This window comes from Odontesthes bonariensis, chromosome 10, assembly GCF_027942865.1.
Source record: "Odontesthes bonariensis isolate fOdoBon6 chromosome 10, fOdoBon6.hap1, whole genome shotgun sequence".
NCBI classification, from domain to species: Eukaryota; Metazoa; Chordata; class Actinopteri; order Atheriniformes; family Atherinopsidae; genus Odontesthes; species Odontesthes bonariensis.
The window spans coordinates 3,091,318-3,099,054 of NC_134515.1; the positions used below are offsets into that span (position 1 = coordinate 3,091,318).

General features: G+C 46.1%; 1 long non-coding RNA gene across 1 annotated transcript; it reads right to left on the bottom strand.

Moving 5' to 3' along the window:
- Window positions 1-3,702: 3,702 nt before the first annotated feature.
- On the bottom strand, window positions 3,703-4,701 carry LOC142390157 (uncharacterized). The gene is made up of 3 exons (XR_012770430.1): window positions 4,620-4,701; window positions 4,148-4,276; window positions 3,703-3,777 (listed from the first exon to the last, which is right to left on the bottom strand). It is a non-coding gene; the product is annotated as an uncharacterized LOC142390157 (long non-coding RNA).
- Window positions 4,702-7,737: the final 3,036 nt, after the last annotated feature.

Here is a 7,737-nt window from a genome sequence, read left to right on the forward strand (position 1 = left end):
TTCAATTTTACATGAGCAATTGTTCAACAAAGAATTAAAAAACATTCACCTCCATGTTAGAATAGTCTGACTTTCTTCTAGTCCTCAAACCTGTGGGGAAAAAAACAGTATTTCTCTGTGTTATAATGAGGAATCATTCAATGTGCACATGAGGCTGAAAGATCAGTGTTTCTAAGATGAAGTGACAAGAAAACAGCCAATTAATAAACAGCCAATGATAAAACAGCTAATGATAAACCAGCCAATGATAAAACAGCCAATTATAAAACAGTCAATAACAGCCCTACAAAATCCAGAGCCTTGAGGAACTCCAGGCGGACCTCATCCACCTCCGGGGCCACCGAGGAGCTTTTTTACCACCTCGGCAACCTCAGCCCCTGAAATGGGAGGCCCCACATCCGAGCTGCCCGACTCTGCTTCCTCATCGTAAGGCGTGTCGGTGGGATTGAGGAGGTCCTCAAAGTATTCCCCCCACCGACTCACAACGTCCCTAGTTGAGAACAGCAGAGCCCCATCCCAACCATACACGGTGTTGACAGTGCACACCCCAAGACACCCCCCTAGTGGACCAGAATCTCTTTAAGGTCATCCGGAAGTCATTCTCCATGGCCTCACCAAACTTCTCCGACCCCCAGGTTTTTGCCTCAGAAACCCCTCGAGGCTGCATTCCGCTTGCTTCCAGAGTCCCACTGGCCAAATAGGCCAGATAGGACTCCAGCTTTGGCTTGACGGCTTCCCTCACCGCCGGTGTCCATCAGCAGGTTTGGTAGGTTAACGCCACATCAGGCACCGACCACAATACGGCCACAGCTCCGGTCAGCCACCTCAACAATGGAAGCATGGAACATGGCCCATTTGGACTCAATGTCCCCCACCTCCCCCGGGACACGGTTGAAGCTCTCCCAGAGGTGGGAGTTAAAGCTCATTCTGACAGGGAAATTTCCCAGACGTTCCCAGCAGACCCTCACAGTACGTTTGTGCCTACCAGGTCTGACCGGCTTCCTCCCCCACCAGCGGAGCCAACTCACCACCAGGTGGTGATCAGTTGACAGCTCCGCCCCTCTCTTCACCCGAGTGTCCAGGACATACGGCCGCAAGTCCGACGATACAACCACAAAGTCGATCAAAGTGTGCTGGTGTCATGTGCACATGTGGACACCCTTATTCCTGAACATGGTGCTCGTTATGGACAGTTCATGACGAGCACAGAAGTCCAACAACAGAACACCACTCTGATTCAGATCGGGGGTGCCGTTCCTCCCAATCACACCCTTCCAGGTCTCACTAGCCGCATTCGGACTGTAGGAACCTTCTGCAGTTCCTTCTTTTAATCCACGGGGCCGTTTTCTCCCACATTTGGACATACAGGAACTTGGGACCATCGCCTTCAGTTCCTGGAACCATTTCAGCTCCTTCTCCTCAGCTGGGTCTGTTCTGGGTTCTATAGGAACACATCTGACGGAGGTGTTTGGTTGTCGGTAGCCCCGCCCCTTGGTGGTTGGTAGCTCCGCCCCTTGGTGGTCGGTAGCTCCGCCCCTCATCATGTTGTCAGGCTGAAATGTTTCCTCATACGACACGGACACAACCTTGGCGTGTTTGATAAGTTAAACCTCCACATGGTCTCCTTTGTCTGCGGCGCTCTGCTCTCCTTCCTTCATGAAACCAAGAAGTATGGCCTGCGCTCCATCCTGCGTCTCCTGACTCTCTCTGTGAGCTCTTCCAGCCTCCATGTTAGACGCCCGATGTGATCGTCCATGATTAATATCACCATCATGCAGACCATGAACACGGTGGCCTCCCCGCTCTCCATGTTAGCTTCTTGGTGGTGTTTTTTTCTTCTCTCCTTACTTTTACCGGGTTTTGTTTTGTTCTGTTTTGTTGTTGAATGTGGCGCTAAAGTAACACGTCGCTGTCGCAGACGGCTGCGCCGTATCAAGGCTCGTGTATACTCTCGCAGCAGTGTGTCGCAGTGAGCTTGTCGCAGACACGACGCAGTTATTTTTGATTTATGCCTTGAAGCGCTGTCTGCGCTATGTTAATCCCACGCCACAACGCAAGAGGGACAATCACGAACAAGCTAGGGTTGTGGGTGTTACGGTTACGGAGGTCATTCAACAACAATGGCGACTGGACGAATGCGCATTTTGATTGAGATGCAGCTGATCGATCTAGAAATAGAAGAAATATTGCTACTACTGGAGCTGGCAGAGAGGGAAAGAATCGTCACGGTTAGCACGGTTAGCGTCAGCCGGTTAGCAAACCGGAAATACGCATAGTGTAGAGCGGATGTAGAGTTGACCAATCAGAGGCCTCCTTTCTCTCCTCCCTGCGGCGATGTCTGCGGCACTGTCTGCGGTGAGTTACAATTTTGGGGAGGTGCACCAGAGTGTCTGCGTAGGGGGGGGGCATGTCTGCGTTAACTGCGACACACACGCAGACGACCTGGTTTCCGAGTATAAATCAGGCTTCAGTCCCTATCAGGTCCGACTCATGTGCAAATGCAAACTGAAACAGTTCCCCTGGAGAAGGACAGTTCTTAGAACGGCGTTCTTAGAACTGCTCTGTCCGAAAGCGGCTACTGTCATTGCCCACGTGAACTTTGAAGTCCCCCAGCAGAACGAGGGAGTTTCCTGCAGGATGACTCTCCTGTGCCTCCTCCAGGGACTCCAAAAAGTGTGGGTACTCTGATCTGCTGTTTGTGCTTACGCATCAAACAACAGTTAGGACCCGTCCCCCCACCCTAAGGTGGAGGGAGGCTACCCTCTCGTCCACCGGGGTAAACCCCAATGTACAGGCGCACCATGGGCAACTCCAGAGTGAAAGAGATTCTAAAGGAGCCCAAGCCGTGCGTCGAGGTGAGTCCGACTAAATGTAGCCGGAACCTCTCAGCCTCGCGCACCAGCTCAGGCTCCTTCCCCAACAGAGAGGTGACGCTCCACGTCCCAAGAGCCAGCTTCAGCAGCCGAGGATCAGACCGCCAAGGTCTCCGCCTTCGGCTGCCACCCAAGTCACACTGCAACCGACCCCCTTGGCCCCTCCCACGGGTGGTGAGCCCGTCGGAAAAGAAATCTTTAGGTTTTTTCTAATGGAGAAGCAGCATTTAGCTGTTATGCTGCAAACAAGTGGAACAAACTGCCAGTGGAGATTAAACTTTCACCAAATGGAGACATTTTTAAATCCAGGTTAAAAACATTTCTGTTCTCATGTGTCTATGCATGAAATCTGCACGATATCTTTGAACTTATCTGGACTGTTGCTTGTTTTTAAATTAATTTAAATGATTTTATTTGTTTCTCTTTATATTCTTTGATGTATTTTTAATGCTTCTTCCACTCCCTGCTGCAATGCTTTTATTTTATGTGAAGCACTTTGAACTGTTTGTACATGAAATGTGCTATACAAATAAATTTTATTCTATTTTATTTTATTTCAACTGTGTCAGATTTGACAGGTTTTAAAATAGATGTATTTAATGTGGTGTCTTTGCTCTGCTCTGAGTATCTGTTTTAATTTCAGTATTTGTAACATTTCATCAGGAAAATCAGATAAAACAGAAAATCACAAACAGATCTTTTTATTCAACTAACAGACATGTAAGAGTTCACATTTTCACACCACTGCTAAAAAAGTTCATTTTTATTCGTATCACTGAGTGAGTGTGATGTGTTGCCTCACCTGTCAGAGGTTTACAAGATCTTCTCCTGCAGAACACCAGCAGAGCCACTGATAACAGGATGACTGTGACAGCCACAGTCAGACCCACAATCAGCAGCACATCTGCAGAAGTTTGACAAGTTGTTTTACTCTGACGCCTCCTGCTGGATCAGCTAATTAATCACAGGCTATATGGCTGCAGAGGGAACGCACACACTGTATATCCACATAACAAATGGCTGTGTTAACACGTCATACGTTAAAATCCAATTCAGATCCAACATAAACAGTATTCAGGAGACCTGTGCAGTTCTACTTTGCCACGTAGAGACTGAGTTACGGGTTCGGTTTGAGTTGGAGGTTCTTCAGCGACATGAAAGCAAGTCTGAGAAAAACACCCATCTTTGGCTGATGGTGAACAAAAGTCTTACAGTAGGACACAGAAACTGATTCAAATACAAGCTTTAATCTATCAGACAGCGTGTGGATGTACCTGTAGATGTTGTTCCTTCATGCTGAGGCGGTACAGACTGGTCAGCTGTTCCAGAGGAGGCTGAAGGGGCGGAGCTTCCTGATCTGGAGCTGAAACTCTGTGTGGTCGTTGGTGTAGAAGCTGATGGAGCTGCCACAAAGGAAACAAACAGACTATAATAAAGCAAAAACAAGATGAAACATAAAAAGAAATTAAATGAGCTTCAAATGTAAATGCTGCTTGAGTTGATTTTGGGAGAAAATAATCAAATAGTACTTTAAATCTTTTAATCTAAAAAAACATGCTTGTTGTAGTTTGTTTCATTGTTATTGGAATAAAGATGGACGTTACAGCTGGTGGAAAATACAATTAGCAGGATTGTTGTATTAAACAGCACATCAGGTAGTTTACAAGCAGCTGTCAGTGACTGATGATAAAACATGTTTTAATCTTCCAGAGACATTCAGAGCATTTTGATTCAGTAAAAACTCACCATCTGTGACCGTGATGCTAAAGTCTGTATATCCATCTTTAATATATCTGTCCAGATGACATCTGTACCGTCCTGAGTCAGACGGTGTCAGCTGTGTGATGGTCACATACAGAACTCCTCCTCCAAATGTTTCTTCTTCATATCCAATACTGTATCTGCCTGTTTGATTTCTGTCACCATCTGTCTGAACAAGAATCTTTTCTTCACATTCTCCTCTGCAGAAGGACTTTGTGCTTCCACCGACATTAAAGGAACATCCGACTGTCAGAGAGCTTCCAGCTTCTCTATAGAAGGGTTCTTCCTGGGTTCCTTTTAGCAGAGCTGTTAAAGAAGGAAAACAAGCAGGAGTTACTTTCTGTGCTGAAGATGATGCAGTCTGATCACTTTAAAGGGACAGTTCGCCTCTTTTGACATGAAGCTGTGTAACATCCCATATCAGCAACATCATTTCTGAACATCTTCTTACCCCCTGCTGCGTCCTGTGAGCAGAGTTCCAGCCTCGTTTTGGTGTTGATGAAGGTAGTCCGGCTAGTTGGCTGGGGTTTAAAAAATAAAGCGTTTTGCTTCTCAGAACAATATGCGTTCAACAGAGTAATACATTTGCATCACAAAATGGTTCTCCAGGAAAAAGTCAGACCTCACAATCTCTTGGCCCTATTTTCTCTCCCTTCGTATCACTGCCTGCTGCCGCCTGCCGACAGACGCGCCTGTTACGGTGTTTGCTGCACGGTCTGCACAGCAGGCAGTGATACGAAGGGAGAGAAAATAGGGCCAAGCGATTGTGAGGTCTGACTTTTTCCTGGAGAACCATTTTGTGATGCAAATGTATTACTCTGTTGAACGCATATTGTTTTGAGAAGCAAAATGCTTTATTTTTTAAACCCCAGCCAACTAGCCGGACTACCTTCATCAACACCAAAACGAGGCTGGAACTCTGCTCACAGGACGCAGCAGGGGGTAAGAAGATGTTCATAAATGATGTTGCTGATATGGGATGTTACACAGCTTCATGTCAAAAGAGGCGAACTGTCCCTTTATTCAGTATCACACAGTTCAATCAGTCTGTGGCTCTAACAGCTCGTCCAGCAGCAACAGGAAGTGGATCTTTAAAGAGTCGCTGCTTCATAATCTCCCCCTCTGCAGAGTATTGGACTGACCTCTGTGTCATTTAAATACAACAATCAGTTCATCCAAAGATGTGATGGCAGGTAAAGAGGAGAACAACAGCTCAATACTTACACTTTTTCCTCAACATGTCTCAGTAGCCCCTTTCACACTGAGGAATTTAATCCGCGAATTTAGCGTGTCCGCTGTTGCGTTCACACTGCCGACCCGGGCTGCCGCGTCAACTCGACTCGCCTTTCGACCCGCGTCGGACCCTAGTGTTTTTGCCGAGCCGAGTTTGGTGTGAAAGCAATTGACGCGGGTCGGACGTGGGCGTGACGTGACGTGAGGAGTTTAAAAGACAGAATGGACAGCTGATTCAGAACAACAGCGACAGGTGAGGACAAGTTTCACTCTGTTTTAGCCTTCATCAAGTTGGAGACATTTTTTAATATGGCCAACTGGGGAGACAAGCGAGCTCCTCAGCCTCCGAGCAGAGGACGTTATTTACCGTCACATTTCGGGGACGGTGAAGGATGGACCTCTGCTGGAAGGGCTGGCGAGAAAGATGGGAGAGCGCGGTTTCCCACGCAGCAAGACGCAGGTGACCAACAAATTAAAGGCCATGAGGAAAAAGTTCCTCTGTAGAAGAACGCTGTTCGCGTTCTTCTGCTTCAAATTGTCGATGGATTTCCTCAACTTGGACATTATAGTGCTCTTGTATTCTCCGCATATGTTCTTCGGCGGCATCCCACGTTGTGACCATCCACACCCCGTAAAATAACATCTCCATGAACTGCATATACAATTGCAAAAACGAGTCCTCAAGGTGTATTTAACCCTACCTCCGACGCATGGCTTGTGCCTACGTCATTGTACACGCCCAGCATTTTCTGTGTTTCGTGTGACGCTCTGCCACTAGGCCACGCCCCCTGAACTCGACTTCAGGCGGCACGGGTCACCAACACGCCAAGCGTTCACATTGCTCGACGCGGGTCGAAGGTGCAATTTGGACCCGCTAAGGTAGCGGGTCACAGTGTGAAAGGGGCTCATGAAACGAGCATTTATCACTTTGAGCACTCTCTGGAGTCTGAGGCCTTTCAGAGACTTTGAGGCAGTTTGCAACACCTTGACATTTTCAAGTATTTCAACTAACTGTAAACATCTATGCAAAAGTGACACATATGGTTGTATTCTGAAAAGCCTGACAAAAAATAATATGAGTGTAAAGTGAATATATATATAAATATATACTGTATCTGCGTATATATATATATCTATATATATATATATAGATATATATATATACAGATATATATATATCTATATATATATATATAGATATAGATATTTCTGTGTTCTCACCTGTGAATAGCCACTCCATCACCTGGTACTTTACATGTGAATAGCGGTAGGTGTGGCCTAGGAGGCTGCTGCAGTCAGAGTACAGAAAATCCAAAGATTTCTTTTCACTCTCTTTAAAAAGGGCCAACTATAAAATTTATTTTAATATATATATATTTGAAAAGTAGAAGTTTCAAGGTTTTTAATGGTGTCACTTATATGTTCGAATGACAAAAACTCACAGAGTTACAGATGTGTTTTTGGAGAAGTGTCAGAAATCCCGCCGGCGGGTTCTTAGACTCCAGAGTGATAATATGATATGAAGCAGAAAATATCAGGTTGTTTAAAACATCAGCAGCTGTCAGTGAGAACCGACGCTTTTCTGCAGCTTGAATAGAAACTCACCGTCTGCAACAACAAGTTTAAAGTATCTGTATGAAGATGGTGATGATGAAGATCTTCCCCAACCACACTGGTACCGTCCTGAGTCAGACGTGGTCAGCTGTTCGATGCTCAAAGACAGAACAGAAGTTTTATCGTTATAATCAATCCTGTATCGTCCTCTTTGAGCTGTGGTTCGATTAGTTAGAATGAGTTTGTTTTCTCCTTCACAGCTTTCCCTGCAGAATAACCTCCATGTTTTCGATAAACCGAAGGTGCATGTGATTGT